Source organism: Sorex fumeus, unplaced genomic scaffold (genome assembly GCF_029834395.1).
Source record: "Sorex fumeus unplaced genomic scaffold, SorFum_2.1 ptg000072l, whole genome shotgun sequence".
Classification (NCBI taxonomy): domain Eukaryota; kingdom Metazoa; phylum Chordata; class Mammalia; order Eulipotyphla; family Soricidae; genus Sorex; species Sorex fumeus.
Window position 1 is genome coordinate 6970998 of NW_026606129.1, and position 27938 is coordinate 6998935.

General features: G+C 44.1%; 1 protein-coding gene across 3 annotated transcripts in view; it reads left to right on the forward strand.

Annotated features, from left to right (window-relative positions):
- GRM7 (glutamate metabotropic receptor 7) overlaps positions 1–27938 on the forward strand; it is a 931188-nt gene that overhangs the window by 568092 nt on the left and 335158 nt on the right. The window lies entirely within an intron of this gene.

Here is a 27938-nt window from a genome sequence, read left to right on the forward strand (position 1 = left end):
ATGATGCAGAGATCTGAAGTGATTTCTATCAAAAGTACAGCAGTGCAAGATGATGCAGGACAGAGCCCCAGGTGGATCTCTCAACCCCTGTGTGCTATTTCTCCCTCTGCTCTGGGATAGGTGACCTAGGTGAGTGGCTCTCTCACCTGCTGTTTCTTCCTCTTGTCGAGGGTGAACAGAGACAAGCCTTTTTTGTGTATCCCAGGAAGCTCAGAAGGTGCAGGGGCTGTCTCCCCCCACCCAACCTACAGGCTCCGGCTGCCCGACATGCATTCGACTGAATCCCACAGACTCATGCCCACCTACCCCTCTGTCATGAACATAACATCTTTGCTTTCTTGGAACCCTGTGGAAGCTGTGATTCACACGGTCGAAACAGAGAGAAACAAGGAGCGTGCAGTTGCACATTCTCTCCCCTGTCCTTAAAGGACTCCTGGGGATGAGCTGGTGTGTGGCACCACTTTCTCTCTGCACTCCTGCCAGCTTCCCTCCCTTCTACGCACCTGGGAGTGGCCTTAGTTACACAAACTCTTAGGAAGGGTCCTCCCTTCCCTAGCTCTCCCAGACTCCTGTTTCCCCTTTTGCCTCCTCAATCTGACTTTCTGAGAGCTGTTTGCACAGACAGACATTTCTTCCCAGGTGATATGAAATTGCTTAGAAGACATTTGAAAACCAGAGAGATTCTCCAAGTCATCTGAACACCTTTTGCCTTAAAAAAAAAAGAAGAAGAAAAAGAGAAAAAGAAGGTCTTTCCGCTTGGCCTGTTTCCTAGTGTGTTGGTGGAGTGTTGACTTCCCATGGTATAAAAGGCATCTTTGGTCTGGCCGTCTACCCCTACCCACACATCCACATAAGGTTCCTGCCCTGATGGGGTTCTGACTCTATGGCTGACGCATCTTGTAGGCCTGACTTGGGCACTCTAGTTTTCGGCTGAAATAGAAAAAAAATCACAGAGTTTAGAGCTCTAGTAGTAAGAAATTGTGAGACTTGCCAAGAAGATTGTAGAGGATAAGAGTTAGCATTTTGTGACCATGAGTAAATGCTGATTCTAAACCAAGCCAGTGATCCAACAGCCTCACACTTGCCAACTGCACACCTGGGCCTGCAGGCCTGTGAACACATGTTCTCAGGTACAGCTCTCATAACACTGACACCTGCTCCCCACCCCACCCACCCATACACCCCCACCACATCCCCCCCAATCCACCTTTGCTCTAGTTTACCTTGTACCTTTGCAGACAACTCAGATGATCCTTAATGGACAACATTACTCTGATGACTGGAAGGTAAAGCTCAAGTTACCAATTTACGGGTGCCAAAGGAGAGTTGAAGAGTCCCAGGAGTAAAGAGAGAGACATGTAGAGTGTGAGGGCTTATGGTCTTTAGTATAGGTGCATTAAGGCAAGAAAGCACTGGTTGCAGACTATTACCATAAATGTCATAGCACCCACCAACCATGCACGGAGCAGTTCTGAGAAGTGAGCAGTGACCATCCAGAATCATGTAATTTCACATGGATTATCTTAAAATTTGAAGAACTTTAGTGGTCATGGGAATCAATTTCCTACCTGTCTCTCATGGATGATACTCATTTTGAGAAGTTCTGTTCTAAACGAACACTGTAGCCAAGCAATGTATGACTTCTGATGTTTTCCTGGAAAATTTGCAACATAATTCAATACTATCAAGGCTTTGAGAGGTCCTGCAGTAGAGAAACCAATTTAAGTTGAATCCAGTGCTTCCAAAATGTATTTAACCGTGGAATTCTTCTTTGAAAATACCAGTGTTTAAGTTCCCAGGAATTATAGTTCTACCTAATGCCTTTTGTAGCAAGTTTCACAACTGAATTTAGATGGTTTTTATGGGTGACTGCCTCTTTTTGTCATTCCTGTACATTTATGAGCCTGTTCCTCTTTCTCGTGCAAGGACTTTATAAACTCGGGCTAAAACAATTTCCTCAGGTCCATGTATTTTATTTTAAAGTGGCCGTGCCTTTACTGCTTTACAAGTTATGTGTGCTATGGTTTTATACTTGAGTTTTCCATTTTATTAGACACCTGCTAAGAAACATAATGGAACCATATCTCCTTGAATGTCTCCATCAGGGAAAATACTTTTCCATTCTATGATTTTCTCTTTGGAAACTCAATTTCTTGAAGTGGACTTGACTTCCTCCTGAGTTTGGTATCTGGTGTCTAGCAGGTGTAGAGGACTATGAAACTCTCTGCAAAAGGTGTAGAGGTCAGGAGGAGGGCACATACCCCAGGATGCTTGTTATTTCCCCATTATTTACCATTTATTATATTTTTGCAATTTTGTTCCCATTTTGTGGTGATTTATCACAATAAAGCCAATAGGATTGGCACCATTGACCTTTGTCTCGTATGGTCAGTTGCAAAGAATGAGACAGACAGATGCTGTGACTTGTCCAGGTTGCAAATGTTCTCCACAGCTCCTAACAAGGGGATGAGCTGGACACTTACTGAATAAAGCTTCTATTCTCCCAGCCCGAGTCCCTGGCTCCAGACACGTGAGCCATTGATTGTGTGAGCAGGTACATTAAGGCCAGTTAGTAGGTACATTAAGCATCATCAAGATACATCAGATTAAAAGGCACATTAGGAGCAAAGGCTGAGTCTCTCTGAGCTACGTTATCACCATAGGTGATCACAAGTGAGTGAGCACCCTTAATGTATAGCATTAAAAAGCAGGGTAACCTTCTATTCTATTCTAACAGGACCTTTCCTGCCTGGGCTCTGGACACACATTTGTAGCTTCATTGTCTAAACTAGGCTAAACATTAAAATCATGGTAATCTGTTATTCTGTTCCTGCCTGTGCACACATGTGCAGCCCTGACCAGCTAAGGGAAGCTAAGCTAAACCTGTTTCACCAGGACACTTCCTCAACCTTGCAATTTTTCTTAAGAGAAAAATGTTCCACAAGTTTCTAATCTTCTAGAGGTTTCTTCTAGTCATTGAGAAGTAAGCTTAATCAGAAAGGTGAGTCAGACCTTTATCAGTGACCATTGCCTCCAGTGGACACAATCTGGCAGCCAGACTCTGACTGAAGATAGGGTAGTCTTAGACCGTGAAAAATGCCTCACTCTGATTCTTTGTCCTGCGATTTCAATTGTGTGAAGTTGGCAAGCATGAGGGTGGCTTTGTAGTCATTTGCGTGTTTCCATATGGAGATGGGGAAGAGAGAAAACATAGACACTATGTTTTTTGCATAAGCATGCATATGTTTATTGACAAATTATTTTCCCAAGTAAACCAATACATCTTCAAATATTCAGAAAGTCATGCCTAAAATCTGCATTAAAAATAATTGGATCAGTGGGATGGGGGTGGGTGGGAGGTGGGAGGGATGCTGGGACCCATGATGGTGGAGGATGGGCGCTGGTGGAGGAATGGGTACTTGATCATTGTATAACTGAAACCCAAGCACAAAAATTTGTAAGTCTATAACTGTACCTCATGGTGTTTCACTAATAAAAAAATTAATTAAAAAATAAAAATTGGATCAGAACTTGAAGGTAATATTGGATGTGAGGAGTAAAATTTTAAGAAAAAAGGGAAAGGACTTTTTTTTTTCAGAGTCAATTATTTTCTATTCACTATGAGTCTCATTTCTGCTACCTCTTCTGAGAGGGCTATTGTGTCAGACTCCTGCAGAAACGATGGCAGTATTCACAGATAGGGACACAGCACACAGTTCTGGAGTTGTCACTTAATCACTTAACTTTCCGTTAGTCGTCGATTTGCTCGAGCGGGTGCCAGTAATGTCTCCATTTGTCCCTGTCGCGTGCTAGTGTAGCCCAATGGCATCTGTTCGCTCTGGGAACATGAAGAGCCTCAAACCGATCGTTCATGATCTTGACGAAGAAGTCTGACCATCTGGTAGGTGGGCGGCCACGCAGTCTTTTGACATCCCGTGGAATCCAGTCAGTAACAGCTCTAGTCCAGCAGTCGTCTCTAAATCTCATTATGTGACCAGCCCATCTGACTTTTGACACCTTGGCAAATGAGACAGCGTCCCTGATTCTTGATCGTCGATGGATGTCAGAACTCCAGATTCTTTCTCTCATTTGAGTGAAACGTGATATTCCAAGCATAGCTCTTTCTATTCTTCTTTGGGAGACCTGAATAGCGTTCTCATCTTGTTTGCGTAGGGCCCAGGTCTCTGAGGCAAATGTTAATGCAGGAAGAACAGTGGAATCAAAGAGATGTACCCGGAGCTGGAGGTTCTTCGTCGCTTAGCTATTTCTTCGACGTTCTTGAAGGCGTTCCAAGCCGCTCTCTTCCTCCTGCGCAGCTCGGGTGCCAGGTCATTTGTCATGTTGACTTCTTGACCTAGGTACACATAGCTGTTGCATTCGGAGATGGTCGTTCCATTGAGAGCGAATGGGACATCAGGAACGAGGCTGTTTTTCATGAACATTGTCTTCGTAAGATACAGCTGTAGTCCTGCCTTTCCACACTCACGGTCAAAGTCGGCCAGCATTTGTGCCGCTTGGCTGATGTTTGGTGTTATTAAAACAATGTCAATAGCAAAGCGGAGGTGGTGTAGTTGCCGACCATCTATCTTCACTCCCATTCCTTTCCATTCCAGTCGTCACATGATGTTCTCGAGGGTGGCACTGAAGAGTTTCGGTGAAATGGTATCACCTTGCTGCACCCCTCTCTTGACATCAACCATCACTTCTTTGTAGAATGGTGAGATCCTGGTAGTGAATCCGCAATACAGCTCACGGAGGATCCTGATGTATTGGGCTTGAATGCTCTGATTGGCTAGGGCTTCAATGACCACTTCTGTCTCAACAGAATCAAAGGCCTTCTTTAAATCAATGAACGTTAAACAGAGCGGCATCTTGAACTCCTGAGAAACCTCAATGAGCTTGGTTATCGTGTGGATATGGTCGATGGTACTGAATCCTTTGCAGAACTCGGCTTGCTCGCATGGTTGTCCTTCATCTAGTGTTCTGCCAATCCTATTTAGGATGACTCGAGTGAACAACTTGTAGATGACAGAGAATAGGCAGATCGGGCGATAGTTGCCAATGTCATGGATGTCTCCCTTCTTGAACAGTAGTACAGTCCTGCTGGTTTTCCATTGGGACGGAACCTTGCATTCAGATAGGTAGCGAGTGAAGAGCCGAGCCAGTGTATTGATGAGTACTGACGGCAGGTTCTTCAGGTGTTCAGGTCTGACCTCGTCTGGGCCGGGTGCTGTTTGTTTCTTTATCAACGAAATGGCGTGTCGGATTTCGGAAAGGAGAACGTTGGGAACGACATATCCATCCTGTGGAATTTGGTATGTCGGCAAGTGGACATGGCTATCAAAGAGATTTGAGTAGAAGTCATGGATAATCTTTTCCATTGCCATTCTGGAGGATGTGATGGATCCATCGGGATGTCGGAGGGCAGTCATCTTGGTCTTGTAGTTGGCAAAGGACAGACGGGCGTTACGAATACTTTTCCGGGCTTCTGCCGCATCTACCAGTACTTCTGCTCTTCTCTCTTTGAGGTCTTCCTTGATCGCATCTCTGCACTGCTTTGCAAGCTCGGACGTTAGCTTGCAGTTACCGGAGGCATGCGCCAAACCACGCTGACGAATTAGCTCAAGAGTTTTCAAAGATAGGCGATTTTTTGTGGCTATCTCTCTCTTGGCGTTCCTCACACATTCATGGAGGTGCTGAACCAGTCGATTGTATTCCTCGTCAATGTTGTCAACAATGGCATCTTCCCATGTTGCCACAATAGTGCCAAAGAGTTCCCAGTTGGTGGTCGTTCTGGGAGTTCTCTTTTTGAACTTTGCAGCCCTTTTTCCCCGCTCTGTGAAGTAGAATTTTGCATGAAGTAGACGGTGGTCCGATCCCGTTCGAAATTTTGGGACAACAGCGACATTGGTCAGGCAAAACCATCGATTGAATATGATGTGGTCTATTTCATTGTGAAATCGTCCACTGGGAGACTCCCATGTCCATCGTTTAGATTCTGCCTTCTGGAACTGTGAGTTACCATGGATGGTCTTGGTCGACATGATGAACTCAGATAGTCTCTCACCCTGTTCGTTCCATCCTAGGCCATGGGTCCCGATGTGAAGTTCTTCAGCTGATCTTCTCAGTCCTATCTTGGCATTAAAATCACCCACAATGATCTTGTAGAAGGTGTGGTCTTCTTTATAGAACTTCTCCAGCTCCATGTAGAACTACCTCCACTACCCAGCCGTCGCCACACTCCAGGATGCTTTCCGGACACCGCATAATACACTAAATACCCATCTTCTGGAATTGTCGCACCATATTTGATAGGGTTCAAATATGGTAACACCTGGAATTGTCAAAATCTTTGGAAAAAGAACTAAGTATTCTTTAAAGAGTCCCTTGTGGGGGGGTCTGCAAGTGAGAGCATACTTGCAGCCTGATGGGCTAAGTTAAGCTAAGCTAAATTTGTTTTAGCAGGGCACTATCTCAACCTTACAACAGTGCCCTAAATGCATGCTCCCATTTAGTGTGTAGTGTGAAGGAAAGATCTCTTTTCTCCAGTTGGACAACTGTGTGGCCACACCCCCACAGCTCTGTACTCTGGTAGATCTAGTGGAGATACCATGTATCTTGCAGAGTCATTGTGGCATTTAGTTGACATTCTAGCAAAGTTGGCAAAACATCTCTGCTCTTTTGGGGGTGTTCCATGAGCTTCTTATGAGAAATCGCAGGGGAACACAGAAATCTAGATAATTCAAAGGGGAAAATATGCTTTATTTTTTACTGGTAACCACACAACCAGAGGACCAAGGTATATAGTTCAATGAACTGATTAATAAACAAAATGAAGAAACGCACAGCTTCAGACATCCTCCTTGCTCATTTTTTAATTTACTTTTTAAATTTTATTTTCATAAAAAATAGTTTGCAGTAGTTCATTACAGATACTATTCAAACACCAGTCGCACAACTGAGCACCTCCCCCCCACAATAAGAGGTAAATGTGTGAGTGTTGTTGTATTTCATTCTGGAGCCAGTTAAGCCTGAATATAAAAGAATACAAGCAAGTATGCTAGAAACCAAACAAATCTGTGACACTTTTGATAAAGAAATGAGCATGTAAACAAGTATGCGGCCACATGCTCCCTGAAATTTTGCGGCACTCTCTTCTGAGAGCTTCAGTTTATAGTCTCTGGGTCTTGGCTGTTGATGAGATTACATGGTGCCCGGGGGGGGGGCAGTTTGTGGGTGTGACTGCCAAGCTACTGGGAAACTGGGGAGCTGGGAGGAGGAGGCCCAGTCCCAATCCGAGTGGGCTTGGAGATCTCAGTCATGGGTTGCCATGTACCTGGGTTTTCCTGCCAGTCCACTCTCGAGTGAGGTTCATCCAGTCTTAGGTGAGGCTCGTCCCCTCTTGCCTCTTGGGTGAGGCTGTCCGAGCATGTAGAGAATGGCCTTGAGCATGGCAGCAGTTGGGTTCTGGAGTTTTTCAGCTGCTGGATTCCAAAGCCCCAGTGAAGGCAGCCTGGTGTGGGGTCCCTCCTTGCTCATTTTCTAAGTGGCCCCATGATCACTTCAAACCTGAAAACGTAACTACTTCCCATAACATTGACAGGTGTGGGGTTGTTTTCTCTTGAAAGGTAACAGCCTGGGATAAAGAATACCCCCTGTATAGTCACTTTTTTTGAGTAATAGCACCAATATTTTTCTTTAAGTTTATTTTAGTGCTTAAATCATTTTAAGTCTAGTGTACTATAGTTCTTTCTCCTGGCCTTGGTGCCTGGTCTGTGGATGGGCAGTATGACAGTTTCCCATCACCACTAACTCTGCCTTTTATCAGCGTGGCTTATCATTTTGGCTTGCAAACTTCTCTCCAATCAGAACAGCATTTTCTATGCAAGATCTCCATGCCCTAGAAATTTCGAGTGTGGCCATAGTATAGATTGATTTTTAATTTGCCATGAGACTGGGAATTTCAGTCATCTGGAACGTTTATACAATTTTCAGTGTAAGAATTCCACACTATACTTGCAGAATGAATATAAATTACAAAAAGCAGTCTATAGTTTAAACTTAAGATGCGTTTTCTTTTGTTTTTTTCCCAAAATGGAAGCATAATTGTTTTGTTTTGCTGTCATTGGAGGTATTTCCTGAGTTCAGGGTTGTTTCTTTTCTTTCTTTTTTTTTTATTTAGATGTTTGTTTTGGTTTAGGAACTACATAAAGTAGTTCTTAAGCTCCTGGCTCTGTCAGGAATCCTTGTGGGGCTCAGGTGCCAGGGATATGTGGTGCCAGGGATTGAGCCCGGTTCACCATGTAAAAGACAACGCTCTGGTACGATTCCTCTGGCAACCTGAGTTTTATGCAGAGCTCATTCGTCACTTTCCTTGAGCCCCAGGTCACATCATCCATCCCCAAGAAGATTTATAGCCCACTGCTATTCAACCAGGACTGGAGCGATAGCACAGCGGCAGCATTTGCCTTGCACGTGGCCAACACAGCCAACCCGAGTTCGATTCCTCCACCCCTCTTGGAGAGCCTGGCAAGCTACCGAGAGTATCTTGCTCACATGGCAGAGCCTGGCAAGCTACCCGTGATGTATTCGATATGCCAAACACAGTAACATCAAGTCTCACAATGATGGAGACGTTGCTGAGACTGCTCGAGCAAATCAATGAACAATGGGAGGACAGTGCTATTCAACCATTAAATATGTCTTATACCTACATAATCCTACCTCCTCTGCCTTTCCCTTCTGGATAGGGGACCTTGGGGGTTGGTGCTCAGGGTTTATTCCTGGCTCTGAACTCAGGGATCACTCCTGGCAGGCTCAGAAAAACCATGAAGGGTGCTAGCAGATCTAACCCAGGTGGCTACGTGCGAGGCAAGTACCTACTCACTATACTATCTCTCCAGCCTGTCAAATTATATTAAATTAACATATAATTAGGTATATACATGTACAAATATAATTTTTATGTCATTAACATTTTCCAAGTGATTATTTTTTCAAAGACATCAAAACCACTGAAAAGTCTGCATTGCATCGGTTCATTATTTTGTTGGAGATGGAAATACAGTTCTTTTTAGTGTCTTTATGTAGTTAGGCAAGAATTTCCTTAATTATATGAGTTTCAAGTCATAAATTTGTGAATTTTACTTGTGATGTTAACTTTCTTTGGAAATCATGTAAAATTCTTTCTTTTTTCTTCTTTATTTTTCTATAAGTTGAAACCCTTAAGAACACTAAATCTTTCAGTGTTGCTGAAAGTGTTTGACCTGTTTAGATGTGCTATTTGTAACACCTTGGCTTACTATGTAAAGGGAATTTTCCACTGGTGGTGGGATTGGTGTCAAAATATAATATGCCTAAAATTCAACAATCAATAATGTTATATATCACATTTCTTTAAAAAAAAAGAAAAAAGAAAAGGAAAGGAAATTATTTCATAGCCTGAGAGAGCTATGATAAAGCTTACTGACGGGTTCTGGAAGAATCCCCAGAATTTCTCTACAATCATAGCTTCATCCAACACCTCCATCATTTGTCTTTCACCACCAAAGTAATACACCACCAAAACCCATAGGTAATTGCTGTTCCCACTTATTAGAAATAAATTTCATAGGAACTGGTCATGTTATGTTCTTGGTTATGTTATGTTGTTAAGTTTAGTCTTAAAAATTATCTTGAAAGAACAGTTTTTTAGCCTCACTGTGCATCACCACAAGGATTATTAGAGAAGTGTGTTCCAAGTAGCTTGCAGGTCCTTTCCGTTTGTTCTTCATCACGTAGCTCTATACTTACATACCAAGAGCATCGGCAATTTTTCTACATTCTATCTATATCCAAATCCTAAAATCTTGTTAAAGAAGGGTCCAGAATAGAATGGGTTGCTATGTCTCCCCATCATAGCCTTCTGTTTTGAACTGGGTTTGTTGTTTTTGCAATGATGGCACATTTGCTGTATATTCAGTCAAGCAGTAGGAACTTTGCTACCCATGGCTGTCTTGATAAGTGTTTTTAGTATCATTGGGCTTGGCTTTCTTAGGAGAAAAATTATTTTTGTGTTCAATTTGCACTAATATAAAACTTAAGTGCAACAAAAATAAATGTAGTTTGTATTCAAACTCCATTGCTGAACTACAACAGAAATTCCTAGCAAAATATCCATAAGATAATTTTAGCATTTTGGTAGAATATTAGTCATTCCTAGTCTCTCTTTTCTCATGTGTTTTATTTATTCTGAGTTGAACTCCTAGAGAGGGACATGGGTAGAATGGGTCAAGGTCCATGAAAAATAATATTTGCCTTCAAACAGACAAAAACAATAAAGAGACTTCCATATATTCCAAAGGAAGCCAGTTTTATATTAATAATATATGGAGAATGGTTGTACTTAGAGAAAGGGAAATATCTAGTATTATGCTGGAAAAGCCTCTAAAAGGAGCTCCAATAGTAAAACATTCTCTGTGATCTGTTGACATTCCAGTGGTGTTCCAGGGAACAGTAGGGCCAGTCAGTGGAGAAGCATGCTCTGCTTCTGTCTCTCTGCCATAATTATTCCTCAAACCAGACTTATTGGAAAAGCAACATCAGACTTCGGGGGGAAATAAAGTAGATATGCATCATAGTCTCCTGCGCCCGCACCTGGCTGTTCTCGCCGGGGCCCCTTGGAGGGGAGCGGGTTGAGTTTCCCTCCCCGCTCCGACCAGGACTCCGGCAGCCGAAAACCTCAAGAACCAGCCACCACCATAATGAGACCACTCTCCGCACACATGACAGTACCGGCAGAGGCATACGGGTCCCGGGACTGAGATCTCCAAGCCTACTTGGATCGGGGCTGAGCATCCTCCACCCAGATCCTCCAAATTCCAGTAGGCGGGGGTCACACCCACCAACTGGCCCCCTGGCGCCATGTAATACCATCAACGGCCAAGACTCAGAGACTATAAAACCCAGCTCCCGGAAGCATGCAGCCGCATTCGCGGCTGTGCGACATCTTATCATCTCATTCCTACTTTGGACAAACTGGTAGGCTACCAAATGTAACCTGCCCACACGGTAGAGTCTGTCAAACTCCCCGTGGCATACCCAATATGCCAAATACCAGTAACAATGATGGGTCTCATTCTCCTAACTCTGAAAGAGCCTTGAATATGGAATTTTTTAAAAAAATCTCAGGGCTAGAACGAAGGAGACGTTACTGGGGCCTGCTTGAGGCAATCGTGGCCGTGATCGTGATGCATCATAAAATAAGAATCCTAAAAATGTCTTAAGAGAATACAAGAAATTTCAACTTGGAGAAAAGAGAACAAATGTAAGCACACACACCCCTCCACCCCCCGCCCCTCCCACACGCACCCCACACACTTTGTGGTACAAAACCATTACAAAAATCTTTTACCTAGGTGTACTTTTCATTCTCCTGGAGACTTATGGCATTTGTGTAAGACTTGCTCCCCTGAATGGTGGCGGTAACATGTTGGCAGAAGTGTCAAACTGATTTCTAATCATTCCACTAGTCATAAATGGAAGCAAATTGTAAAGTCAAATGTGAGATACGATTGTATTTCCTTAGCATCTCATAAGTTTTAATCATGACAGGCTCTTAGAATTCAAGAGTTGACAACAGGTAGAATGAGACCCATATATTAGTTTTGTTTAGGGTGGTAGGTGATTTCCATAATTATTTAATCATTCGGATTGTAATTCTTCCCTTTAGTGTGATTGTTTCCTGGATTAGAATTAGGATTTAGAAGTTTGACAAAGTGACAGAATTAGAATTGTCTGCTGTTGAAAACAAGTTCTATGATTTAGCTGAGAAAACTTGCTTTGTCTTTAAGAGCAACCAAACAAGATTCAGGGTCCAAGAGACAGTGGGTAGGGCTCCAGCCTTGCCCGTGACAGTCCCAGGTTTAATCCCTGGCACCTATATGGTCACCCGGTGCCACCAGGAATCCTCCCTGAGCACTGCCAAGTGTTGCCCAAGAACAAAAACAGAAATAAAAATATTTTCAGATCAGGTCCCATGAAATTTCTCTGAACTTTGTCCTCCTAGGAGACTCTTGAATGTGACACTTTTTAGAATCTCGGGGCTAGGACGAAGGAGACATTACTGGTGCCTGCTTGAGGCAATCTACGGACAACAGGATGATCGTGACCGTGTCTTACTGACTTATAAACGCTGAGGACACTGGCCACTGTGCCTGGGAGGGCACATGGCCCTGTTCTTGGTTGTGGAGAGGATCAGATAGGCAGAGATTGGGATGTAACTGTTCTTTGCTTGCCAACCCTCTTACCTCTGGCCCCGTGAGGGCAGACTATTTTCAGTTCCCATTGTATAGAACCTCAAATACTAAAAATGTATTGAATACAAAAATAATCTTGATGAGTATTTCCCATCTTCATTCTGAATTCACCTAATTCTGTCACTTTGCCAAACTTTTAAATCCTAACACTATTTAATTTCCACTTGTTTTCTCTTATCTGGTCTGTGTTCTCTTCCATACTGCACAAAACAGTGGAAGATCATGCATGATCACGTTACCCGTTGATCTTAAAGTTCAAAATTCTTTTTTTAGGAAAGAATTGTAGGTGCATGGGCTGGAGCAATAGCACAGTGGGTAGGGCATTTGCCTTGCACACGGCTGACCGGGTTTGATTCTTCCATCCCTCTCAGAGAGCCTGGCAAGCTACCGAGAATATCCCGCCTGCACGGCAGAGCCTGGCAAGCTCCCCATGGTGATTCAGTATGCCAAAAACAGTAACAACAACCCTTACAATGGAGACATTAATGATACCCGCTCATGCAAATGAAGAACAATGGGACGATAGTGCACGGAGCTAGAGTGTCTAACAGTGTTCTGGGCTTCCTTCTGGCTCTGCAGTCAGAGATCACTCCTGGTGGGGCTTAGGGAACCATAAGGCATTTGGGGGATCAAACTCAGGTCTGCCACATACAAGTGCCTTACCCACTGTATCTCTTCTGCTCCCATGGTCCAACATTCTTAATTCGCATCAGGTTCTAATGTGGCATAGATTCTGTCTCATAGTTCAGTTTCCTTCCTGTGACCATAAACTACCACCTATGCTGCAGGGTACTAGGGCCACATATGGTAGTACTTGGTGGCCACAAGGGCTATACCCAATAATACTTACGGGGTCTCGTGATGCTCAGGACCCAATTCATGGCTTTATAGTTCCATACATGTGCTCTACCCTTCAATCTACTATCTCAACCTTAATGTTAGGAGCCTTCAAACACACGAAATAGATCGTTTTCATCACAAGATAAATGATTCTGCTTCTATTCCATGGTGCATAGTAGTTGTTCAGTTAACAGCTGTTGAATGGGTAAGGAATCCCAGAATCTCTTAGAGGTTTTTGGTTAAAGAGACTATTTTAATAATTCTGTGTCTATGTTCTGGTTTATAATTTCTCTTGGCCTATTTCCTTATCAGTGTTCTGAGCTAACTGAGGCTTCTCTAGATAAAGGAAATGACTACAAAGCTATAAGCCTCCCTAGAAGGGAATTTCTGTGGGAAAACAAAGGCGAGGTGAGATGTGATTACCACTCTGCCTCAGAGGATGAGCGACTGCTCGAAATATGAGAGGAATTCCCTCCAAAGCCCCTACTTTCCTGGGTTAAAAATAAAATTTTCCAATAATCTCTCAGAGAACTGCAGTATCTGATGCCAAGACTTAAGTAGCTGGTACTGAGGGATGTTCCTCCTCCAGATCAGTTAATTAAAAGTTCTTTATTAAGTTTTTCAATGCCCCAATGCCCATCAAATATTAAAGGAACACCTCCCTCACCTCTGCTCTGAGACCCAATCTTTGAGGCCTGAAGGTTGGGGTCCAGGTTGAAGGAAAGTAAAAGGTCATGGAGTTTTCCAGATAGACCCAATAAGAGAAGCAAACAGTGGGACACTGCAGGCAGGACCAGAACATTCCCTTTGTCCTGGAGCTGAGAGCCTCCCTTTGCCTCCCCAAGCTGCCACCTGCCTCAGTCTCTCCAGCTAAGCTCACTTCTGCATCCACAAGACCCACCTTCTTTCCTCTGGCAGTGGAGCAGCTGTCTGCCCTGCAGGGAGAGAAAAGTATTTTAAAAAGCTGGGTTTTTTTTTTTTAAGAGATGCTGGAGCAGTAGCATGGCAGGTAGGGCATTTGCCTTGCAGGCAGTCAACCTGGGTTCGATTCCTCCATCCCTCTCGGAGAGCCCAGCAAGCTACCGAGAATATCCCGCCTGCACAGCAGAGCCTGACAAGCTCCTCGTGGCATCTTTGATATGCCAAAAACAATAACAGCAAGTCTCACAATGATGGAGACGTTACTGGTGCCTGCTCGAGCAAATCGATGAACAACAGGGCGACAGTGCTACAGTGCGACAGTGCTGGAATTCGGGGGTCAAGATAGTATTCTATGTTGAAATGTCCTCCACTTTTGAATTTTATTTCAGAATCCTGAGTTGTTGACTGAGCTGGTAAGCTGATAACTTGAGCAAGAGCAAGCATTCCAAGTAAAACATGAGATTCAATATTTTAGCTCATTTCAGATCCTATAAAATATCCAGATAAGTGACTTTGTGGTCTTCATTGTCTAGGAAAGTGCAGCTGAACATTTCTAGAAAAGAACTCTTTGAAAAACAACAGCCCTGGGGTCAAAGAAAGAATACAATGAGTAGGGCACTTGCCTTGCCTGAACTGACCTGGGCTTGATCCAGGCATTGCATATGATCCCTTGAGCCCTGAGCCGAGCTGGTTTGTGGCTGAAAAAGAACAACAAAAGACTTAAAAAATTTATAATATAACCGAATCCCAGATCTTGATAAGATATAATTAAGATGCTGGAGGGACTCGCCAAGTCTCTGAACTCTTCTGAAGCTGCCTGGGCTGAAACCCCCGTCCCAGGGAGCCCTCGGGCAAAAGGTGCTCCAGGCAGAACTCACTACGAAAGCAGTCACCTAGACTTAAAAAATAGCAGTTCCTCATTCCGTTCATGAAGAATTGATTCATGACTCAGAGGGATGACAATTGTGATAACTGGGTTACTACTCTGGACACAGATGAAAGCAAGTTTCCAAATGGCAGTGGTTAAGCTTGGCAGAATTAATAGCAACAAGTAATAATTTTTGATCACTGACTGTGTGCTCAGGATGACACTGAGCACATTTAATTCTGTGCTTAATTAAATACCTGTTCGCTTATTTAATATTCTTGCCGTGCACAAAGAGAGAGATACAGTGTGTTATTGTGGAGAGGAGAGAGAGAGCAAGAGAGAGAGAGCTCTGCCTCCCTCCCTCTAGCTCACTACTTCTGTATTCTCCTCTTGCACCCTTCTTTCTTTTCTCAGCTTCTTTCTCTGTTTCTTTCTGCCTTTGTCTCTCCATCCTTTTCTCTTACACACACACACACACACACACACACACACAGACTTGCAGATCTTGGCACCATCCTGGGCTCTCCATCTCCACTGGCTGATGACCAGGTTTAACCTCTTTGCTGTTGTGCTTCAAGGAAGAACTGAATGGGGGAAAGGAAGCGGGTCTGAAAAAGAGTCAAAGAACTTGTGGGATGGACTCTGTGAGTTGGCTGTGTGGAACAGGGTCATAAGGATTTTGCAGAGCTGCTCCAAGAAAGAGCACACACCATTGGGCTTTCTCATGGTGGTAGCATGTCAGACAAACCCCTGGGAAGGGTGAGGCCAGCCACTGGGGGTGCTTTGCAGGTGGAGAAGGGGGTGGACTGTGACACTGTGGGAGGGAGCTGCTGCCCCCAGTAAAGGGTACCAGGCCCGGGAAGCAAGGGCCCAGTGTCACTTGTTCTAAGACGGTCTGGTGAAGCTGTCCGCATGACCTTCTCAAGCCAATTTGTGTCAGAGGCTCCAGGTGCTGGAACTGACCTTGTACCCTCTGTCCAAACAGTTGTACCCAAACAGTTAAGACTTCACATCCAACTGTGAAGTCTTAACTCACAGAGAGGGGCAGGGCATTCACGCACAGCTCATGGCTGTGGCCCCACTGACATACCAGCCACATTGCTCAGCACTGAGCCAGCTAGCAGGGCCCAGGCAGCGCTGGAGTGAGCAGACCTTCCCAGATTCTGAATGTTGCTAGATAGGTGAGCGCCAAGACAGGTAATGGCCTATTCAATAAGGGTGAGGGACCTGTCATCACTGGTTTTGGGGCATGCTTTCCTTCCCAACTGCAATTCACACCATCCTCAAATTTACATGTGGTGATGTGTGTGACTGGGACTTTCTGAAAGAGGAGCCCACCACCAAGAAGCACTTCAAAAATATCACAGGCAACACATCGTGGGTAGCAGGGGACAGTTTTCAGATCATTTCCTTTTTATTTAATAGGTTTTCTAGAAAGGAGGGAGGGAGGGAGGGAGGGAGGGAGGGAGGGAGGGAGGGAGGGAGGGGGGAGGGAGGGAGGGAGGGAGGGAGGGAGGGAGGGAGGGAGGGAGGGAGAAGGAACAGCTATAATGTACTCTTGAGGCAAATCTCTTGAGTGGCCACTTGGAAAGCAGAGTGACTTGTGTGAAATCTTCCTGGAATTGGGGATGGAGCCCAGCCCCTGGGGGATGAGCACTTTCGCTCACTGTTCTGGTCTCTCAAGGGCACATCTCTCCTGTGGCAGGTCAGAGAGAGGTGGCCAGTCTCCGCCCCACCCTCTGGTTGCTGGAGGTACCTTCACCTGTCTTTGAAACTCCCTGCACAGTATCTTCTGCAGAATCCCGCTGGTCTTGGTTTCCAAGACTTGAGTCATGAGCAGCCTGATATGGTTGTTCTGTGTTTATTTTCCATCAGTCTGCATTTATTTATGGAATCAACTCCAGCGGCATGCTCTGGGCGAGCTTTGTTATTGTCGCCCAGATGGGCACCTAAGAAGGTTGTAGCAGAGGCTACTTAAACTGAGCCTTAAGCCACAGCATCCATCAGGTAGATGGACCTTCTGTAACTCTCCCACCCTGTGTGTGTGTGCGCGCGTGCATGTGTGCGTGCATGTGTGTGTGCATGTGGATGTGATATGTGTGTGATGTGTGTATGCATGTGTGTAAGTGTATGTCCATGTGTATATGTGTGATGCATGTGTGTGCATGTGTGTCAGTGCATGTCCATGCGTACGTGATACATGTGTGTGATGGGTGTGTGCATGTGTGTGAGTGCATGTCTGCATGTATGTGTGCTGCATGTGTGTGCATGTGTGTGTACATGTGTGTGAGTGGATGTCCATGTATGTGATGTGTGTGTATGATGGTGTGATGGGTGTGTGCATGTGTGTGAGTTCATGTCCGTGTGTGTGCATAGGTGTGTGCATAGGTGTGAGTGCATGCCTGCGTGTATGTGTGCTGCATGTGTGTGCATGCATGTGTACATGTGTGTGAGTGGATGTCCATGTATGTGATGTGTGTGTATGATGGTGTGATGGGTGTGTGCATGTGTGTAAGTTCATGTCCGTGTGTGCGTGCATGGGTGTGTGTGCATGTGTGTGAGAGCATGTGTGTGAGAGCATGTCCATTTGTGAGTGCATATGCGCGCGCGTGTGTGTGTGTTCCCAGCTGTCTCCCCCTGGCAGGTGGGCTGTCCCCTCTCTCCACATGGCACACATCTTGCTCCCTGCCGGCTGCAGCTCTGCTGCGTCGCCTCGGGCCTTACATCAGTAGAAGGATTTCAAGCAAAGGAGGGTACTGGACGGTGGGCAGGCCACTCCCTTGGGAAGCTTCCTGGAATCACCCTAAAGTCTTCCTCCGCTGCTGGCTGAGATTTGGCAGTTTTGGGACCCTCTAGAGCAGGAGGTGACAGTGGAACTCTGTTTGCCCTGACACCTCCCTGGAATGCCCGAATCTAAAGGCGATATTGGAGCAGCACTATGGCTCGCGTTGGCGGCTCTTCCATTACAGCAATAGTTTGCCGCTTGAGCCAGAGCCCAGGAATCTGCAAAGCCAGAGTCCTTCACTCACCCGACTACAGGCAGCATGTCCCAGCCCTGCTTCAAGCAGGAGAGAAGGTCATTGTGGGAAGACAGACCTCTGACGTGGCTGGGAGGGGGCTCTTATGATACAGGGTGACAGACTGGGCCTCTCATACCTCCTCAAATGTCCCCAGACTGGGCCTGATCACAAGATCATTTCCTAGTGAGGTTTTCACTCTAGGAAAACTAGACCCAAAATTTAATTGTATTTTGTTTTGGGTTTTTAGAGTCAAATGTGGCGGTACTCAAGGGCTACCCTCAGCTCTGTGCTGGGGGTTAGTCTTGGCAGAGCTTGGGAGACGCGTGCAGTGCCTGGGGTGAGATCCGGGTCTCCAATATGCAAAGCCTGAGGTTGTCCTGCTGAGTGCTCTGTCTGACCAAGCCAGATGCATTTTAGAAGCAAAAGAGCAAGGCAGCTGCAAACCAAGAGTGTCAGATTTACCACCTACCCAACTCCTCTTGGCAATTCACAGCACAGTCAGGTGGGCAAGATTTTATGAAAATTCTCTCCAGTTTCTGTGACTGTCCTTCATCTGGAGTTTAGGCTGACTCACATCTGTCGGCTTGGCAGTACAGCCATGGAGCATGGAGCACACACAGCCTTTGGCATCCAGAGAACTGAGTTTAAATCTGCGGATTATCTATACGGGCGCTCTCTAAATTAGGGTGGACTGTTTCCCTGACCTGTGTATCCTTACGTGTAACATGTTGTTTGGTGGGTATAATGCCATCTTCTAATAAAGCTCCTAAGAAAATGTCTGGTACCTCATGAGAGTGTGGAGGTGGGTTTGATGAGAAGAGGGCATGGGGTGAGAGGTTAAGAGGAGAATGGAGGGGAGAAGAGGAGGAAGCCCAGGTGTATGAAGCACCACTTGTATAAAGGTGCATTGATAAAAAACACGAAGAGATTTTTTTCTTCATAATAGAGAAGGTTTAGCAAGAACCTGGTGCAGGATTGAAAGAACATGAAAGAACCAAAGAACCACATGTGCTGACAACCCTCTCTACTCGCATGTCCAAAGACTGTCGGCTTACCTTGAATGGTCTGATCCAGGGTTTTAGATGAAATATGTGACCCAATTCTTCCAATTTCTCCTCCTGGAGACCAAATAAAAATACTTATGCAACAAGACCTTATATAAGGAGAGTTTAAAAATACTGAATCTGAGTTGTGTTCATAGAACATAAAATTCTTGTATTTTGACTATCAAAGGATAAGAATCAGAAGACCATACTAAAATTTCCTCATGCAAATTCTCTAATTTTTCTGTCTCCCTGGGGAGGGTAAGTAGTGAATCCAGTTCTAGGGAACAAGTGTTGCTTTCCTTTTCCAGAATCAAGCCACTGCTTTTCTCTCATCCTTGGAAGAGATGTGTAGGTTCAGGAACACCGACTCTCTCCCTTCCAGCTCAGAACACGTGTGATCAACAAATTGACCTCTTGGTAGTGGCAAGAGGGCTTCATGGTCCTGGTGGATCTGGGTACTCACAGGTCTCACAGACAAAAAGATGCTGATGTAGCTTCTAATCCTGAAACTCAGGAGGCTGTAGGGGTTGGATTTCCATTGCCGCCTTGGTCCCCGTGGGGTCAGAAAAAATGTCATCTCCAGAGTAAGGAGTAATGATCACTGTCACTGTCCTCCCGTTGTTCATCGATTTTCTCGAGCAGGCCCAGTAACATCTCCATCGTGAGACTGTTGTTACCGTGTTTGGCATATCGAATACATCACGGGGAGCTTGCCAGGCTTTGCCGTGCGGGCAAGATGCTCTCAGTAGCTTGCCGGGCTCTCCAAGAGGGGCAGAGGAATCGAACTCGGGTCGGCCATGTTGGCCACTTGCAAGGCAAATGTCCTATCCCCTGTTCTATTGCTCCAGCCCTGGAGTAATGATTAAAAAAAAAAAAAAGGAAGAGATTTTTCCTTAGTGATCTTTCATGCTCCAAATCCACCAAGCTGGAGAATATGTTTATGCCTGGAAATGAAAGAAGTGAAAATAAATGAAGTGCAGATTTTCTATTTCTTAAGCTAAAGAGGGATGGATTCCCTCCACTTTTGATACAAGAGTGTTGAGGTGGGTTTCTGGGTAGTCCACGGCCCCCAGATTCTTCAATATTTTCAAGAATGAAACTATTGAGTGACAAAGTTTCTCAGGTTTAGAGTTAGAAAATAGAAAACTAGAGGAGGAAAGAAACTGAGGAGAAAGAAACTTCCCAGCAGAGAAGGAATTTAGGACTAAATTAAGTATGATTCCTTTTGCGAGATTTGTTTGGGAAAACTTGGTCATTGTGTTCCTAATCGAACAAATAGGAGAGGATTCTTATTTGCTTCTCAGAGAGGTCTTGTTAATTTATGGCCCATTTTGTGTTAAGAATAACACCCTCGGGCTGGAGCACTCATCTTGCACAAGGCTGACTGGGTTCGATTCCCAGCATCCCAGATGGACCCCCAAGCACTGCTGGGAGTGATTCCTGAGTACAGAGCCAGGAGTGAACCCCGAGCATCTCTGGATGTGGCTCAAAAATAAAACAAATCCAAATATAAATAAGTAAATAAATAATGCCCTTATGTATTTAGATTGATCACAGTCATGATCATCCTGTTGTTCATTGATTGCCTCAAGCAAGCACCAGTAATGTCTCCTTCGCCCTAGCCTTGAGATTTTAAAAAGTACCATATTCAAGGCTCTTTCAGGGTTAGGAGAATGAGACCCATCATTGTTACTGGTATTTGGCGTATTGAGTACACCACGGGGAATTTGCTAGACTTTGCCATGTGGGCAGGTTACATTTGGTAGCCTGCCAGATTGTCCAAAGTAAGAATGAGATAATAAGTTGTCCCAGATGCTTCTGGGAGCTGGGTTTTATAGTCTCTGGGTCTTGGCCGTTGGCCATTGGCCATTGATAGGATTACATGGCGTGGGGGTTGGGGGTGGAGGCTGTTGGTGGGTGTGACCCCTGCCTACTGGAAAATGGAGGATCTGGGTGGAGGATGCTCAGCCCCAACCCAAGCAGACTTGGAGATCTCGGCCCTGGGACTCACATGCCTTTTTTCCTCTGCTGGTACCTTCGTGCATGTGGAGAGTGGTCTCAGCATGGTTGTGGCTGGTTCTGGAGGTCTTTGGCTGCCGGGGCTCTGCTCGAGGTGGGGAGGGAAACTCATTGTATATAGAGCATGTTAGGTTATTTATTTGACCATGTCCCTGGGTGTTGTACAGAGAGACATTGTTCTCCTGTCACTCTGAGAGCTGGGATGGGATTTGTGGCACGGGAAAGAATGAACTACACAGTTTCAGAAAGGGTCCAGGAATTTTCAGACTTATCTAATATGGAGCTGCAAGCAGAAGTGAGCAAAGGAAAACAGGCTTTCTCTTTTCCCTCGAAAGACGGAAGACAGGCTTGTGATCTCTGCCATGGTCCCTAGTGGATCAATATGAATCTAGGCCCCTGCATGTACATATCTTGCTAGGAAAAGCTGTGTTGGAATCTACTTGGTATTGAAGTGTATCAGTTACACAGAGAGATACTATTTTAAGGGCACTTAAAAATCAGTTGCCTGGTCTCAAATTAGCGAATATTAATGGATTGGTAATACCACAATAAATAGTGAGATATATTAGAATATAGCAAATAATATAACTGATCTTCTTTGGTTATTTCAAAAACTATGCACAAAGTCAAAAGTGGAGAGAATAACACATTCCTTTCCCATGTCTGAATCCCCCGCTCCCAGCAATTACTAGGGTTTCACCACATTTTAGGGTGTTTGCCTTGCACGCAGCCAACATGGCTAACCCGAGTTCGATTCCTCCGCCCCTCTCGGAGAGCCTGGCAAGCTACCGAGAGTATCTCGCCTGCACAGCAGAGCCTGGCAAGCTCCCCGTGACGTATTCAATAGGCCAAACACAGTAACAACAAAGTCTCCAATGGAGACGTTACTGGGCCCGCTCGAGCAAATCGACGAACAATGGGAGGGCCTTTACTTTACTTATCCTTTATGCCCAGGCTCCCTTGATTGTTTCTTTGTGCATCTCTAATAATCAGGGCCTTTCTTTTACATGATCACCATAAACCACCTCTCCTGTACATCACCAGATTTCCCTGATTGACTGCCATTTTTGCAGCTGGCTTCTGAACAAATCCTATATTGAATCATAGAATGTGCTGGGGGCATTGATACTCAGATCCTCCTCCTGTGTTATGTGACTTCTTGGAATCAGCTCTGAGGGTTGGAGACTGTGACAGACTTGACAAAGAGCCTCAGACTCCACTCAATGAGCCTTGGGAACCTAGAGCACCACCTCCTTTGTTTTCCTAAACCTTAATTAGGAGTATTTTCTTCATAACCTCTAAAACCCCCCCCCCCCCTCTAAAAAGATTTGGAATATTTCTATTTCTCTTAGATATGTTTACTTTTTTTTCCTGGTATGTATTAACCAAATGCTTTGGAAGTCCATGCACCATGGAAATGTGCTAATTTTCAGAAGGAAGCCCGCCCTTGGGGGAATTAAATGTTTTAAGCAGATTATTTGGGGGAGAATGTTTTACACAAGTTCCTTTTCTCTGAGAATCCAGTTTCTCTGCATCCTCAGGTATCTTTCGGTGCAAGGGATCCAGAGAAGATGAGGCAGTTTTTTTACCTCTTGTCTTCCAACATCCTTCTGGCTCTCTCACTCTCCAAACCTTTCTCTTCCCCTCATTTCTTTTGCACTAACAGATGGCCCTGGACTGGGTAGCTTGGACCCAATTTTTGTTCCACTCTAGTTCTAAATGACATTTCAAAATGAATCAGAGCCACTGGAGAAAAAAGCAGAAAGGGTTGGGTGGCCTCGAATGTTGGTAAATGGATGTTTTCGGGAGAAACAATAACTTGTTCCAAGAAGTCTTTAAGGCATCTCACATGAGTGCAAGCAGTGGTTTGTATTACCCAGTTTGGACTCAGCATGAAGAAAAGCCTGAACATTGCCCATGGGAGTTCTGTGTCCCTGGGGATAACCTATCCTCATTCTTGAGAAGAACAAAGAAGGAAGAATTGTGGATCCAGGTTGCTATATTCTGATCAGAAGATATTTCATGTTACATTGGCACCTGTGCCATTGTCTTGATGGATGCATTTCCTGGTGGAGAATGAATGAGCCTATCATGGGATTGAATGTGTACACATTTATTCTTTATAATAAATGTGAACAGACTGTCTGTTTCACTTTATCTGGCTTGGAGTACAAGCCTACATCAATAGCATAAACACCCACTTCACCAATCAATGAATTGTTACTTGTTTGAGTTAAAGATGCTACCTTGCTTTCATGTCAGCAACAGTGCAGAGGACCCTAGCTGCCTATAGGTTCTCTTGGTGTGAAATTCTAACATACATCATCTGCTCAGCTGGGAGTAAAGGGGCCAGAGTCCTCACTAACAGAGCGTGCTGCAGACACTTGAGCAGCATCTCAACATTCATCCCTGGAACCAGATTTTCAAGTTGCCCCCTCCTGTTCCCACAAATCCCCACTTGGTCCCTCTGCACCCTCTTCTTAGATTATTCTTACCATGACAAAATGTAGGGGAAACTGAAGCCTTCCTATGTGACAACCAGAGTCTCTGAAAAGTGCCTCTCTTAAGATGAAGAGGAAGAGAGCGAGAATGTGTTTTGAGGCAAAGAGCAAGTAGGTTCCAGTGGAGAAAAGATAAGCCGAGAAGGGACTCAAGGCTTCGCCATTTTTTCCCTTTCACTTTTAGTTATTGGAGATATGAGCCAGTTATATTCCCACTCATTTCTGTTTTATTCCCCTATTCTTCCTGATTTTATTCTAGTATTAAGAATATATCTGATAGATAGCTTTCTTACTCTTAAAATTTCGTGTTTTTTTTATTAAACTTTTTGTTAGTAGTCAGTGTAACACTATTACAATGGTGTGTGTCATTCTGCTTTCAATGTACAAAGTTACTGTCCTTCCACCACTTAAAAAGTACCCAAGACACTCCACCTTCATCTCTGTGTCATTTCTAGATTGCTTCCTCTTCACCTCCACTCTTCTGCCACCACTTTGGAGCCTCAATTCTGTATTTGGAGTTCAAAAATTTCTTGGCCTTAGACAATCCCACTGCTTGCTTTGTTTCCCTGAATATCAGGCATGAATCGGATCATTCAGTATTTGTATTCTCCCTCTGACATGTCTTTTAACCTGAGCCCTGCTAGCTCTCTCCAAGTTGTCTCTGAAGACAATATTCTACCTTTTCCCATTGTAGAGTTATGCTCCATTGTGTAACAGAGCCCTATTTGCATCTATATCTACGCATCTGAGTTGTAAACTCATGCTCTTTAAAGATCTTGGCCATTGAAAATAGCAATGCAGTAAAAAGAGTTGTGCATTTATATTGTCGGGTTAATATATATTTTGGGTTATATATTTTTGGATTGATATACATTATAGGGTTAATGTTTCTGTGTTTTGGGGATAGATGGCCAGGAATAGAATGACTGCATCTGCTAAAAATTTAGATTATTTAATATAAAATTTAAAAGTATAATACAGGGGCTCTATTCTTTTAATTTTGAGAAAATTCCATAGCATTTTCCACAGGGATTGAACCAAGCAAGAAACTTACCAAGAGTGAAGGAGGGTCCTTTGTAACCCCTTCCCTACCAACACTAGTTTTTGAATACGTGCCATTCTCACTCAAAGTAGTTTCTCATTGTCATTTTTTAGGGTTTTGTTTGTTTGTTTGTTTTGTTTTGGTGTTGTTTGTTTGTTTGTTTTGTTTTGGTGTTTAGGTCACACCCGACAATGCACAGGGGCTAATCCTGACTCATGCACTCAGGAATTACTCCTGGCGGTGCTCAGGGAACCATGTGGGATGCTTGGAATCGAACCCAGGTCAGCTGCACGCAAGGCAAACGCTGTGCTATCGCTCCAGCCCTGGTTGTTTTTAAATATTTAACTAATTTGTTTTTTATTGAATCACTGTGAGATACACTTACAAGTTGTCCTTGATCAGGTTTCAGTCAAACAATATTCCAGCACCAATTTCTTCTGCAGTGTATACTTCCCACTACTAATATCCCCAAGTTCCTTCCCTCATTGTCATTTTTTATTTGCCTATTCCTGATAAGTAATGATCAACCCTTTGGCCTTCCTTATATCTTCTTTGAGAAAGTGTCTATTCATCTCTTCCCCCTCTTTTAGTGGGGTTGTATGCTTTTGATGTTTAGTTTTATGAGGGCTTTATATGTTTTGGATATTATTTATCAGGTGTTTGTTATGCAAATATGTCTCCCATTCACAAAGATGTCTTTTATTCCTAGTTTATTTATGTATTATATAAAACATTTAGTTTGATTTATTCTTATTTGTTTATTTCACTCTGTTTGCTAGTGGAGTTGAGTCATTGAAGACACTTCAGAGGCTGAAATCCTGGAGATCTCTCCCTTAGTTTTCCACAATGAGTTTTAAAGTTATAGATATAATATCAAGATCTTTAGTCCATTTTGAGTTAACCCTTTGGTATGGTTTTTTTTTCCAACACCATTTATTGGAGAAATTTTCCTTCTGCCACGTAATGCATGTCTTTTTCTCATGTTTGATCTTTGAGGGAGGGCCCCCTTTTTTCATCATTAAGTATGATATTTACTTAAAGTGTAGAAAATTTCACAAAGCAGCTATAACATATAACTGATGAGAGGCTCTGATTGTAATATAACAGTGGTGGGACACTTCAACAATCCCCTTTCATCATTTAACAGATCAGACAAAAAATATGTACAAGAAACAAGATCCCTAAATAATGAATTTTAAGAACTGGATCTAACAGACATGGATAGAGCCCTCTATCCCCCAAAAGTCAAATACAGATTTTTCTCCAGTACACATATGACATTCTCTTAGATATACCACATATTGGGGCACAAACAATATCAGCATTATTAAAGTCCTAAGAATAATTTAAAGTCCTTTCTCAGACAGGGCTGGAGCGATAGCACAGCGGTAGGGCATTCGCCTTACAAGCGGCCAACATGGCCGACTGGAGTTCGATTCCTCCACCCCTCTCGGAGAGCCCGGCAAGCTACCGAGAGTATTCCATATGCCAAACACAGTAACAACAAAGACTCCAATGGAGACATTACTGGGCCCGCTCGAGCAAATCGACGATCAACAGGAGGGCCTTTACCTTTTTACCATCTCAGACAGTTACCATGGAGGCAGAAATTAACCATGAAAAGGAAGTCAGGAAAAACTCAAGTGACTAGAATCTAAAAAGCAATAACAACAAAAATCATATTGGTGAACAACCATTGAGTCAAAGAGAAAAATCAATGAAGATATAAAATGATTGCCCCCAAAAGCAATGAGAATGAAGCCACCAATTATCAGATTATTTGAGACTAGTGAAAGCAGTACCGAGAGGGAAGTATGCAGCAACACAGGTTTACATCAGGAAACAAGAACAAGTCCACATAAATAGCCTATTTATTTGTTTATTGTAGGGCCGCACCTGTCAATTCTCAGGGAATTCTGGTGCCAGGGATCAAACCATGGTTGGGTTCATGTATCTAAATTTCTATACTCTCTCTCCAGCCCCTTATTTTCTTTTCCTTGTCTTATTGATGATGCTGTATATCTTGTCCTGGAGGTCACTAATTCAAGTACTGGTTTCTTACTTCTTGCTTTTAATTCCTGATACTATATATATTTTTATTTCAGCTACTATAATTTTTAGCATTTTCATTTCTGCTTGGATGCCTTTTGTCAGTTTTTGCATTTGTGCTTATTGGTAAAGTCTTCCACCAATTCCTTCGTTGCATTAAATATCAAACAGAGGTTTACTCTGAAGTCCTTCTAGGGCAGTTTACAAAGTTCTGATATAGATGAGGACCTTCCCAGGCATTGTCTTTACCCATTTAAGTGGCTGAGTTCATTTGTTTGTTTCTTTGTTTTTACGTTTTTTCCTTACTATTTAGCTAGGGAGCTAGGAGAGTAGATCTGAGTACAAATATGTTTGAGTAACTCTCTGGGTCTACTAATCTGGGCTGGCATCTGTGTCTCTGGGTTTGTGTGAGTCCTAATGGCCATTGAGGGTTTATAGTGATTAACTTCTGGAACAGCTCTGGCTCTGATATCTACATAGTATGGGCTCCAGATCAAGAACGATATTGCTGGCAACTGTGTTCAGTTTCTAGGGTCTGGATAGTAACTGGGGATTATGGTCACAAATGCCCAGTCACAACAGTTCGGCAAACTAATCTTGCAGTTATTTGGGGGGTGGGGGCTTAATGTTTATCAATTCCCTGCCATTGTAGAGCCAAAGTTTAGCTCTTCTGGGTAGCATCCTGTGTTGTGGCACTGTCTTTGTCTCGAGAGCTCTGTGTCACCAGGAGGGGCATGCGGGACATACTCCTACTATCTTGTGGTGTGTCTATGTTGGATTTGGAAAGGTTTGCTGGGTTGACTTCTGCTGGTTTCCTGGCAGTCACTGAAGTCCATTCACTAGTTTCAAAAGACCAGGTGGTTACTTCCAGAGAGTTCATGCTTGTTCATCGCTAAGGACAGCAGTAAATCAAAATGCCTTCAATCATGGGTGATAGGACTTTAGATTAGAAATGCCGCTCCCGCTCCCCTCCAACCCCCCCCCCCCCCGTGCCAGATTCAGATCTACCCAAGGTAGTTCAGGGATCCCTCTCCTGACAGCGTTAGTCTGCAGTATTCCTTTCTATGTCTCTAGATATGAATGTTTGCTCCTTGCCATTGGGGGCGGAGGGGTTCAGGATGGGGGACAGTGGCATGAATTGGGGTCCAGTTGAAGAGCCTGCCACAAATCTAGTGGACTGCTTTGTTTGGGTTGGAAGCACATGACTCTTGTGAGCTGAGGTTGGCTGAGTCAGCATGTTTGAGCTGGCAGGAATGACCCAGTGAACTCAGTCCGGCCGACCTAGCAGTTTGGTTGTTCTTGCTGTCCGGTGAGTGGGTAGGGTACAGTTAGCTTT